We start from the raw sequence: 13,384 nt of genomic DNA, 5'->3' as shown, positions 1-13,384 counted from the left end.
CTGGTGCTTTAACCTTTCTTAAGAAAAGACTCTGGGGACATAATTGAAGGAAAGTGTTTTTCTTTAGCAGATGGATTGCTTTCCTCAGATAATATTTTAGTTATGCCAATAAAATGAAGGGTACCCAGAAAACCATGAAACTGCCAGCAGTTGTTAGTGTACGACTATTACCAAGGCAGAAATGAGGCCAGAGCAGTGATAAATGTGCACATCTCTCCCTCCATCAGCTGAGGAATGACCTGGATACACTTTACATCTGAGCACCAAGTGGGCCAACATTTTTCACAGCAGCACTTAATAGTGGACATTAACTTAGCCCTCTCCAAAAGGGCTGACCCCGAGGCTACCCTCTGTGGTTCTCCAAACTGTAATCACTTCTGCAGTCTGTAATTTTATCAAATCGCATGCACCTTTTCCAGCCACTTATTGGCCAATTAAGTCAAGTTCTCACTGAGGGGGTCCAGCTGGCTTCAAGTTATCTTAGATGAATTGATTGAAGACATTCTGCAATCTATGAACCCAGTTTAATGATCTAGGTGATAATACTTGTAATTCTTCTCAGTCAAGGGAATTTGCTGCAGCTGTTGTCTGCAAATCCGTGTTCTGATACAGTGAAGTACCAGAAGAGCGTTAATCCGCCCTCAGAGTTTATAGTGATGGCTGCATTGTGAAATGGGAAATTTAACATTCACACAGCATTGCCAAGCAGAGACAATTTTTTTGTTGATGTGTTTTTTATTTTATTCTATTGTGAGTGTTAAAGAGGTTACATGGAAGAATACATTATTGATAATACTTAAAATTGGAGACTGTACAGCAGTATGAAACAGCCTACTAAAATATTGCATAAAATGTTTGAGCTAGAAAATGAGGTTTGCCTCAGAGCATGAACATACCATTTTTAAAATTTGGAGGTGGAGCAGAGCTCCAGAAATAAAGCCACTGGGCCAGATGAGCTCCCTAAGACATTCCAACTATCTGGAGTCAGTTTTGCTATTCCAGAGTTATGCTGGTATAAATGAGACAATAATCTTTCTCTTTTTTTAAAACTGATAAATCTTTTATAGAAGACATAAATAAGTACGGGGAACAGGTGCTACTTTCAGCCGTACCAGAATAAATCAGGAGTAGCCTCACACTTACATGGTGTACACTGATAAAGAATCTGCCTCTGAGACTACAGTCCTTCCCTTCCCCAGATTTAGAGCCCTTGAAGTGCTAATGAAGGAGTGCCATACTTTGACACAGGCCTGGAGTGTATCTCCAAGACCTGCAGTTGCCTGTATGAGGACCTATGAAAACAAAGAAATAATCATATTTGCTTGCTTTGGTGGCATGTGCCTCTTTTCTGAGCCCCAGGAATGCTAATTCCTTCCCTATGAAACAAATAATGTAACTAACACTAGGTAATATTTCTCATGTTGAAAATTGAAAATACTTAGTAATGAAATATCCTATAGTGCATCTGTGAAGTTTCTGTTTGTGGAAGGGGATGGCTGGGGTTTGATTTCCCTGCAAAAGCAGCAGCTGCTATATTAATTTATGCTGTGCTGCAGACACCCATTCGCTTCTCAGTCACAGGGACTTCCCTCCTGCGCGGCGTGATTGAGCTCAGCTCTGCCAACGCCTGCCTTGCCGAGAGGCTCTGCTGTGTTTGAAGAGATTTTTTTTTTTTTAACCTGTAGCATGATGGGAAAAATCACTTTTTTATGGGATACTTCTTCAGAGAGTTATGCAAGTTTCCGGCCCCATCCAGCTCTCCCTGTGCTCGCATCTGCTGAACCTGCCATCAGAGATCTCCTAGCTGTCATGGCCAGAGGGTTGTGCTGGCTGAGCAAAGCCCTTCTCCCCACCACAGCCTCAACCTACTCTTGTGTGAGGCCAAAGCCTGAGTTCAATGGGGCTTCTAATTTTTTTTGTGGACTTGGATCAAGCTGTGTTGCCAAACCCAAGTCTGTTAGTTAACTCACTATATGTACTTCAAGCATAAGTCTTTGGGGATTTGAAAAGTGTTGTAAAAATGATAGAAAATGAGGATCTTCTCTTCAGATAATTTGGCTGGATGAAGAAGCCACAGATTGAAGAAATGGAGCTGCTTTGCCTTTGTGTGCTGCTGTTGCACATGGGGAAAACTGTGCTAACCTCTAGCAGGTCAGTTTTCCAGTGGCAAGGCAGGGATCATGGTGTGAACTTCTGCAGAGCTCTAGGTGGCTGCAAGCTCAGGACATTTGGTGTCAACATCAGTGTAGGTAGGTTGTACTGAAACCCTGTGTATTCACAGGCTGTAGTTGAGTTCCTGGGACCCCTACCTCTGGGGAAGATGGACGCGTGACGAGGATCCCCAGGCAGCCCTTGCCCATGGCCCTCTCCTCCCAGAGATGCTGTGGCCATCAATCCAGAATAGGGATGTCTCCATGCCATGGTCTGTGCTAGCTGGGTACAACACATAGCTTTCCAGAGGATTTGGGGGAAGGGGGTCAGACGTGCTTTGCCATTTATGAAATTAGGGAGCTGTAATTTCATACGAGTGTACAGTAGGAAATGTCTTTGATGCTAACCATAGAGAATAACTCTGAAATTAACTGCACCAAGGGCATGCTCCTGCCTGACTGGGTTGATCTGCACAGAGCTGTGCCTTGGTGTCGAGTTGGCCATGCTTCAGTGGACGCACATTGTGCTTGCCCTGCTGTTGATGCTCAGAAGGGAGAATGGGGCCAGGGATCTCTCCCCGTAGCAGGGCTTAGATTAAAGTGTATATGACTAAGGAAGCTTGGTATGGCCACAGAGAACATCTTGTTCCCTATATTTAGCCATAGGCAATGTCAAGTACTATATGTTATATGAGTGCTTTTCTCCAGTCCTGTAGGCCTTATTTTAGAGGTTGACTGTGTGAGTCAAAGGGCTTAGTTTTAAAATAACAGTCCTAAAAAAATACTTGATTTTTCATCTTTGCCACCCAGAGCAGCAATACCCAAATTAGAGGGCTGCCTTGCCTGAGACAGAAAGCAAGATCTCTGCTCTTGCAGTCCTGCTGCATCTCCTGCCAGGGCCAGGCACTGTTGTGGCAGCAGCCCTGGTGCAGTGTTATATTTTCACCATGGATGCACTAAAAGGAGGGGTTAATTAGCATGGCTGCCTTTAAGCCTCCGCTTGAGACGGAAGAAAGAGTTTATTCAGTAACACTAGCCAGCTTCCAAACACTTTATGGATTTTGGCAAGAGGTATCACAGTCATAACATTTGAATGTTAGCACTTTATAGCTCTGCCACACTAACAACTGCTAATTAGGCAGCTTGGACATTGCTGAGCGCTGCCCTGAACCTTGTGTAGTAATTTACACCTATGCACAGCCACAGCTCTAATATAGGAACATTTTACACCCAGTTCACATGTACGGAGATGATTAGCAGTGACAAAGCCAGGAGAAAGCCTGATATTAGATTCCTCTTGCATTCCCCCTTCTCCTTTTCAGGACTTAATTTTCCTTTCCTGGAACACCCGGAGGTAGAGTGTGGGAAAATCTTGGGCTGCCGACTCGTCTACCACAGCATCTTTGGGCAACTTGCTGTGATAAGTCATAGAATGGAATATATTTCATCAGAGCACAACCACTTTTAACTGGCCCAGGGAAGTCATCCTCCAAATAACCTCCCATAGCTTTATCAAGATCTAGAGATGTGTTTTCTTCCCATGGCAATAGATCAGTATTTCTGTTGGCCAAGCAAAACAAAGTTAAAATGTTTGATATTTTATACTTGAGTGTTGTTTTCTCCAGTTTTCATTGTGCTCTGCCTTTTGTGTACATGGACTTAGGAAATCCCTCTCTATGATTTGAAGTGCTAAATTCTGTCGCCTCCCTGCCCCATTCCTTTTATTTATACTAGGATGATGATGTTGTCTGCTCCTCACACAGCTATCTGCAATTAACATACCAGCACTCTGATACTCTTCTGCAGCTGTGTTGTTTGAGGTGTGATAAATAAGTGGTGAGTGTGGGTCTCCTGCCTCAGAGGTGACTTGAGTCTCTGTTGCTTGCTGAGGCTGCTGTCCCTGCTGGTGTTAGCTATCAGCTGTGCCACACATCGAGAAACCTCTTCCTGATGTAAGTACTCTTGGCATCGCATTTCTAATGAGCATCATGTTTGTGGTGTCCCTACTATAGACCTTCTCCTGCTGAGGCAAGCTGATGTCTCATGGAAGAGCTCCTCCTCATTTACTCTTCTTCCCTGGCTCGTAGGTAAATGCTGGGTTTCCTGAGCCTCCTTGCTCAGCTCCATACCAGGCTTGTTTCTGAGCTGGTGGGAGCCATTTCCTGGGCGGGGTTACAAGGAGCAGAAGTAATTTCCCATGGTCCTTGGGGAATGGGAATACCCTGGAGAACTGGACAGTGGCTGCTCCCTGGTTTGCAGTGCAAAGGAAGTGGATTCACCAGAATTAAACATGTATATCTTCTTTTTAAATAATACCATTTTTAAAGTTTCTTTTAAAAGAAAGTAGCTGCGGCATTATATAAACAGATAAAAAATAAGGGTCAGTCTGATGGGTATTTCTCTGGGAAAAGTCCAAGATGCTTATCTCATTATTTCTTGGACTACTTTAAAATCAAATATGTCTTTCCCTTATGATAAACTGTCCTTGCTGCTGGTGGGAATAGACCTGGATTACATTTGTAATGATAGGTAGGAGAGAGTGTGAGTTTGTTTGTTTCTTTTTTTTGCAATTTCCTAATTATTTTTATGTTACTAATTACTAAGATCCTGAGCCCTGGGTGCCTAATTCAATGTGTCTACAAATGGCCACAGAACAAAGCAGGACTGAATTTCTGGAGGGTTTAGACTTAAGTGCATAGCATGGCTTGGGAATTTGGGCTTTTTCTGACAGTCTGTGTTAAGTGTTGAAGCTCTTTAATATAAAAAAACGTTAGCAATGAAAGCTTGCAATCAAATAAACAACAACAGGGCAAAACTGTATTTCACCCTCTGTAATTTGATCTGTAAGAAATGTAAATCATTCATCCAGAAGAGAGAGATTTTCAATTAGTCCTCTTTTCTTAAACATGCAAATCCCCCAGCCATGTTTAGCAGCACAGTTTTGCCCTAACTCTGCAGAGAATTCCCAAGCAACCTTTAATAGACGGCCATGCCTTCAGGCTTGTCCACTTATGTTTTCTCTCCTGCCTGGGCACAAGATAGATTATGCATATTATTATTCATAAGTGCCACCTATTGAAAGCATAACCACAGGCACGTTTGCAATGGGCTTGCCCCAGCTGTCCCCACTCATGTGAAACATTCCTGCTCTCAAATGGACCCCTCCAAACCATCCCCTCAAAATCGGTGCTATTTTATTACCAGACATCCTGGCATGGAGAAGGACTTGCAAAATGACCCATGGACTTTAAACGTGGCTAAAATTGAGGGAACTATTCCTCATTTTCCTCCTGCAGAGGTTCTTCCAGCTGATGCTTTTGTTGCCTCTCCCTGACCCCTGAGGCTAGTGCTGCCTTGTAGGGCACTGGGGAGAAGGCTCTAGCCCACGGTGCCAAGAATCATGGAAGGCAGTGATATGATATAAAATATGTGTTCCTCATTAAATAATGGAATTTTTGTGACTGGTACAAGAAACAATAAATAGTTAGTACAGAAGAACTGAGAAGTAAATAGGTGGGAGTCTCATGGACTGGATGTTATTTGATCATTCTTAGATAAAAGGTAAATATAACTGCTTTTATGTTCACAGAATGTAGTTTTAGAATAAATATATATATTTTTATTCTGCTGTTGCATATTACACCATTTTCCAGAGAATTTGAGTGTGTTGGTATAAAGAACGGGTTTTTCTCTTCCTCAGACATGCTAGATACAAGTAATTTTCTGTTTGCCATAAAAATTATTTTCAAAAACATATAATTATTAATAAGGAATATCATTTAAATAAATGTTTTGAATGCTAGTGGCTAGAATTAAGCATAGCCCTATGTTTCTACAAAAGGTCAATTGTGATTCTAATTGCTCTTATGTAAATTAGATAATGCTTGAACTGCAGTTATAATTAATATATATGCCTTATTGCCAACTTATTGCATTTTTGATCATTAGAATCTGGTCAGCATTATTATGTCTGGACAGTCTGAACAAACATGTAAATGGATGTGAAACTCTTTGGGCTGATTTTCTGTTATACCAGTTTTATGATGACATAATAGCATTAGCTCAAACTGCTCTGCACAGGGATAAATCTGTGGCATGAGAGTGGGGTAGTAGAGTTGTGTGTTCAGTGATGGGAAGCACTGCGCCAGTAGAGCAGGATGGACAGCAAAGAGATGTAATGGGGCTAGAAATACAGTTGCGATGTCTTCCTTCCTTAGGAAAGTCTTGCTGACTTCCAGGGGGAACACAGCAGTCAGGAAATTTCTTCTAGGTGTTTTTCTTCTCTCTCCATGGAAAGGCATGGTGGGAAGTGCTTTTCCTGGCTGTGGATGGAGCTGAGCTGTGTGACAAGAGGTACGGCTGCTTCTTTATTCTGCAGAGGGCTCTAATTTTTGGCTTCCAGAGAGCAGTGAAGCCATTACTTGAGCATCATTATGTGTGCCCAAGCACAGCTCCACTGCGCAGTGACAGTGGGCAGGACACTGGGCAGAAGTCCCACTGCTCGACTGCCCCTGCCTTCCCGCACTGCCCTGGAACCCGTGGGCACAGTTACGGCTGCAGCCCAATCCAAGTCTGCCCAGGGCATTTCTGTTCTTGGGTACCAACTAAAGAGTAGAGGCAGAATAAAAACTTTGTACCCTGGCACACTTCTTCAACATCCTTTCCCTTTCTTTTCCCTGTGGAGGATGCAGGCTGCTGATCTCTGTCTCTGAGTAGGTCCTGAGCTGGGCTCTGTGTTGGCCTGTCCCTGTCCCACCCCCAGCACTGATTGGGATCCAGCCAGCGACTGCCAGACGCTGGCTATGATGGGCATGGGACTTGGACAAGGGATCCTCACACCACCCTGGAGATCAGGTACCTGCTGAAAAACCTACTGAAGGGTATTAAAGCCTGACAGAGGTGTTTTCCCCCCATGCTGGGGGTGGCACTGGTTGGAAAGGTTAGCCTAGGGTGGGAGCAATGACAACTGAAGTACCCCTAAACGGGGAGAAGCCAGGGCCATGGAGGCAGTCTGGGCTCATGCTGAGGGTTGGATGTTGCATGCAGGTTTTCAGCATGCTCAATGAGGAATTTTTAAAATAGATGCAATTAAAGGTAAAATGTAAGGAGATGGTGCCAAAGATGCACCTTTAACCTCCAGATAGCTGGCCTCTCTGTTGGAGGAGGCTTTGCCCGTACCCCTAGCTGCCACTAAAGCTTGTGGAAAGCATGAGCATACCTGTTCCCACACAGATGTGGGGTAATCCAGCATGTGCACAGGGCATCTGCACTGCTGGCCTTGGCAGAGGTGGGAAGGAAAGCTCAATACCTCCACTTGCAGCTGTGTGTTTGTGTAGTGGAGGTAAGCACAGGAAAAACAAATGTCTCAATTTCAAATACACTTGACATGCCCCTCGCTCACCACCTGGACTAGGGTTGCTTTGCCCTCCCTCTGCTCAGCTGAGCAGTGAAGGGACAATGGTGCTGCTCTGGGCTGGGGGGCTCCTGAGGGCCCAAGGAGACACTTTCTTCATGGGAGAAAGTGGGTGTTACTACTCCTCTCACACTTTCTACCAGAGACGGGTTAAAAACTGAAGTCAGATCTCCAGAGCTGCCTGGGGAAATATTCTGGAACTGTACCTCTGTTACCTCTCTGACCAGAGGCAGGAGAGACACGTTCAGAGGTTTATGCAAACCTGTGAGAAACCAAATTCTTTGTTTTTAAAACCCTTCCAAGGCCCTCTTCAGCCCATGATGCTAGCCGTGGACATAAATGTCTTGGATGCCTGGATCTGCCTTGGAACATCCTCTGGGTGCTTTTAACATAAAAACTCCTTCCTCCATGGCCCTGACCCTCCTTAACAGCCTTGCCATCTCTCTCTACAGTGGCAACGCATCATCTCCTCTCAGATGTCACTGGAAAACATTGCTTAACCTCTGTGCATCTCCCTTCTTCCCTTCACCATTATTACCCTGTGCTGTGATTACATTTATGGCTGTGGGAAGCGTTGGAGCATGGCTTTCCTGGGAGGCAGGGTGCGGGTGTCTGCTGCATGGGATAATGGGCTCCAGCTCTGGCCTGGGAAGTTGGTGCTGGGGTGAGAGGAGAGTGTGCATCTCTGCGCCTGCTCACTCCTTGGCCCCTCTGCCGAGCCTGCTGACAAGGGACAAGGGTGCCAATTAGTGTCAGTCGCACGGGTAGCCAGTGATGGGGACACCTGTGCGCCCAGGCCACGCGGGCCAGCGCCTCACTGCCACCGCCTCAGCACAGCTGTCAGATAGGGACAGCTCTGCCACGGCTGACCTGTACCCCTTCAGAGCCAGTGATTTAAGAGGTGAAAGACATAAGGTGCCATTACCCACCCCCGGTAGGGCACAGCAGCTGAAATGGCTCTGGAGCCCACAGCTGCAGCATGGGGACTGGGTTTGTCCTGCTGCTGGGAAATGCTTGGTAAAGATGCAGTGCTTTATCACCCTCTGTGACACTATGTTACTTTACAGTGCTATGGTTTACAGTATGTTTATAAGGCTAGATCAGTCTCCATCCATCTCCTACCTTCTAACGTGCAACGGCTGCTCATTGCTACATTTGTCTTTGTGAAGAAGAGTGATAACTCTTCACTCAAGTAAAGATAAATATTGCAGTGTCCTTTGTGGGTGTGTATTATGCAGTGTTTAGTGTGAGCAGATGAACTGTATACATGCTTGCAATGCACAAATGTTTTATATACGTGTGCAGGTGTGTCTAATATTGATGCCCCCAGATATACACAAAGTTGCATGTATGGTGGGCAAGTGCTCACTGTGCACCTCTCTGTAGGAAAGCTGTATTCATATGTGTACACTCGCATGCATAAATATTGTCAGGGGGAAAAAAAATCAAGTCACTACAGATAGCATCATGGAAAATTAGAGATGAAGCTGAGAATAGACAGCATTAATAACCCAGGCTGTTATGTCACCAGTCAAGTAAGATGCCTTATGAAGAGGAAAAAAGAGCACATGGAAATCTTTAAGTAACGTACTCAAGTGTCATAGGCACCGGCACCCAGGAGCACGTGTATTTAAAAGGATGAGTGTGTGTGTGTTTGTGTGGGTGTGTTTTATGCATCTGAAAAGGCTCCCTGAGACAACTGAACACAAAGCCAGCACATGTTTGTTTAGGTTGAGATGCTGGCATTAAGATGATTATATGACTCTATTAGCAGGGTGTTATGGCTCCAATTTCACTTAACATCTGAGTTCACAATAAAATATGCCCTTGGCCTGACAAGGCATTATTAACTTGCATTTAATAAAAATAAAATATTACATTTAAAAAAATTGAAAGCTGACAAATTTGATTTAAATGAATACTGAACTCCAGGCAAATGTGTTGCTTGAACTCTGCCTGCTGTACTGGAGCTGACAGGAAGCATTAAAGTAATCCTGAGTGGTCAATATGTGATTAAATATCACATGTCAAGCTTAGCAGGAATGTTCCTTCCAAAGAAAATTATATTGTTAAAAATAAGTGACAAATTCTAAGCAGCTCCTTCAAATTCATAAAGATATGTGAAAGAATGGAAGCCTGTAAAAAACTAGGATGTCTGCAGGAGACAGAGAATATAGTCTCATGCACAGAGCCATATAGAGCATCTACAGATAATCAGATAAAAATGATTACACATATTTGAAGCAATAAATTTTCTTTGCATTTGCCATAGAAAATAAAGAGAAGAGACATGCTACATTTTCACACCATGTTTTCATCTGAAAGCTTTTGCTGTCATGCTGTTCTGTCTAAAGGGATTATTTATTTATAGACACTCAAGAATCTATATGTGTACATACATGCATAGACATACATACACATGCTAAAGCCATTGTCAGCAGTATTTAGAGAGAGAAAATTAGAGCTAAGTTAAATTTTAAAGGAAATAATTGTAACATTAATAATAAAATGTCCACCCTACCCTGTCATTAGATGTTTGGGAACACTAATGCTTCATGGCTATCATCTGTTACAGATTCCAGCTGGGAGAACATGCTTAAACATGACCAACTTTCATCATGTGTTTGATGAAAGACAGACATAGATGTCATTGCTCCCCACTTGCTTCAGCAGGATCAATCCAGGATTACCAGAGTGCAATAAGGGCAGTGTCCAGTAGTCTATTTACATTAGGCATAGCAGTAAAATATCAGAATCTACAGCCTCAGATAAATGACTTGATATGCCTAGGTCAAGAGGTTACCAAAGCCAGGTGAGATCTGAGACCTATTTATCACTGCCTGAGCTCAAATTAAGTTTTAAATATTGTCAAAAATGAAGAACTGCTGCCAGATGGTGTCAAGTTAATTTATCTCACACTGTAGTCAGAAGCTGTCCTTTAGTTCCATCATGGTGACTCCTATCCTGAACTAGAGGGGTGCCTGTCAGAGAACCTCCTTTAGCAAGGAAGTAGGGGCTCTGCTCAGCCCTTGCTTCCTGCTTACAAGATGGATTTGTTGCATTTCTGTGGCTTGTGGCTACAGGAGATCTCTACCACACACAAGGGTCTGAGACACAGACCTTCTTACAAAGCAGCAGACTTTAGGTGGTGAGATTTGAGGCCAGGGAATGGGATTTGTTGGTCTGTAGAAAGAGGCATTTGGGGATGAAGACTTTGACCCTGGTGTGTTAGTGCAAAGAACCGTGGAGCTCTCCCACACACTGCACAGGGCTGGCACAACTGGCCTGCTCTTTTCCTCTGTTCCTGTTTCCATTTCAGGACTGTAAGAAGCATGCCACCCTGCTTATCCTTGTCGTCCCCTGGGCAAAGGTTGGGATATGTTTTAGTTTACGGTGTTCAAGGGAACACAAAATGACATCCATCAATTTTATGCTTCTTCTCTCTCCCTCACCCATCTGCTCTTCTTCCCGAGCCCTGCCTTCAGCTCTAGCTTCAAGCATAGTGCTGGAGCCCTCCAGCAGCAGGGAGTCTCCCGAGGCAGTGGGAAGAGGGTGTCCCTGGCTCAGGGCTTCCTCTATTCTGATGTGCATTTATGCTGGCTGCCTTGGATCTCCCTGCAAGCTGGGTTACAGCCCCCAGCTCTTTGGTGTAGACAGGGGAGAAGAGGACCCTGTGAACAAAGGTCCAACTGATGGGGCAAAGAGAAGCAGCAACCAGCAGCACAGGAGGCTTCTATGCCAGGCCTCTCCCCAGCAAACCTGGTCTGTTGGTGCCAAGGTGCCTGAGAACTCTGCTTTCTATGGCTATCATGTACTGCTCTGTGGTTTTTGGCGTGCCTGAGTAAGGGCATTGTATGTTTGGAGTGATCACTCACCACCAAGCCAAAGAACCTCAGATTCCCTTATCCCCAGAAGCCTTGTTGCCAGCTCCATCTTTTCTCTGGTTGTATGAGCAGAGGAAAATACAGGACTTCTCTAAAGTCCACCAGAGCTAGAAGGGTCCTTTTGTAGAGACTACTGGAAGATAGCGTCTTGTGGTAACAGTAAAATTAGAAGAGTGGAGTGAGAGCTGCTCAGAGCTCTGCTGTGCCCTTTGCGAGGAGTGGTTTGAGCTGGAAACTGGTTGTGTGCTATTGCCGTAGCATTGTTAACAATGCAAGGGCACTGTTATTTGAACAGGGGAAGAAATCAAAGCCAAAGGATGGTTAATCTTTTCATGAGAAGGTGATACTCTGCCTTTTGGGCTGGCTTGTTTCTGTGCTAGCACGGGAAATGGTATTTCACTGGAGTAGGAGAATGTAGTGTTGTTCTTCTGCCTTGCATTACTGAAATAGGGTCAGAGCTTGACAGATGTATGTGTACCATGGTTTTACTATCTCCATACCTCCTTCCCATGTGGGAAAAATACCATTCTCATTTCCAGTATCCGATTTCCTGTGGGGTGCAGGAGCTGAAGCTGCAGAGGGGTCTCTGAGCAGACCCAGATATGGGGAGTGGGCTGGAACCATGGTGAGGGCCTGCCTGGGCAGCCAGGGTGAGATGTTCAGCTGTGCGTCCTCCTGCCTTCACACCTCTCCTGAAGAGGAGAAAGACTTTGTCATAAGGACAAGTGCTGCTGCAGCCAGGGAGTGAGAGCGTGTCCGTTTGGGATGCAGATGAGACAGTTTCCAGCAATCAGAAGGATGGGGTAAAGTGGGACACACTAGCAACAAGCAAATTATCAAGCCTGTAAGCATAAAGATTGCAAATGTCTCCTAGTTTCTTAAATTATTATTTTTGGCAGGGTTGCATATGTTCTCTGTGCTCATTCCATGAATCCAGCTGATTATTATTCCAATCACCAGAGGAAGAGAGAGTCACATTAATTTGTAGTAATTAATAGCACTGATGCATTTGACAGCGCATGTTAACAAGCCTCTTTGATTGTTTGGATCTCTAACTGCGGCCCTTCTTGTTTGCATCTCCTCCGAGGAATTCATAATATCAAAGCTTAACGGTATCTGATACTTGTCAAAATGCAATTTATAAAAGTTTAATTCTTTTATTGATTTAGTTTGGTTTTGATGCCTGCAGAGTCAGCTCCCTTGACAGAACTTAGCGGATTCAAATGCTTGTCACCAGCTCGGCCTCCTTTTTGCAGGGAACAATTGCCATAGGCCAAGCCAACAGGCATGGTTTAATTGCCATTAATTAAAAGCATAAATCTCTTTTTTCTTCAGTTGCTCTGCTCTTAAAGGGGGCTGCATCTCTCTCTCTTTTCCTGTGTTTGTCAGAACACCTTCTGGCAAGTAAAGTTAACCCGTTCCGTCTTCCCAAGCACTTTCTGGAATAATCTTTTGAAGCATAACTCTTATGATCTGATGTGAAATGCATGCGGTTCGGTGATATTTAACAAACTGGATTTCTTCTTTATTGCAGTATAATGAGGTCAAATGAATCCCTCCATGGGTTGTATACATGCTTAAATGGTTTCTGCATCAAATTCTTTTTGACAGCAAATAAAACAGCAGCCAAACAAAACATCAGCTACTTAAAATTGGCCGGAAAATCAGAACATAGTGTGATTGGCAAAAATGAAATTAAAAAAGAAATCCCAGTGCGAGCCTCCCTACTCGCGGTGGGTGGGAGGGCCGAATCCCGACGGGGGTGCTGCCGCCTCGGCCGCTGTCGCCGGGACGCGGCCGCCGCCCGGGGAAGCGTCGCTGCAAGCGGACCGGATGATGGCTCTAAAGCGTTTACACATATTAGTTTTGCTGCATCTGGCAGCGTTACTGGAGCGGGGAAGCCCGCGTCCCGTCGCGACGGGGCGAGCGAGGCCGGG

This window comes from Manacus candei, unplaced genomic scaffold (assembly GCF_025592945.1).
Source record: "Manacus candei isolate 608988 ecotype Guabito, Panama unplaced genomic scaffold, ASM2559294v1 h1tg000005l, whole genome shotgun sequence".
NCBI classification, from domain to species: Eukaryota; Metazoa; Chordata; class Aves; order Passeriformes; family Pipridae; genus Manacus; species Manacus candei.
Note: the sequence above shows the minus strand (reverse complement) of the source record.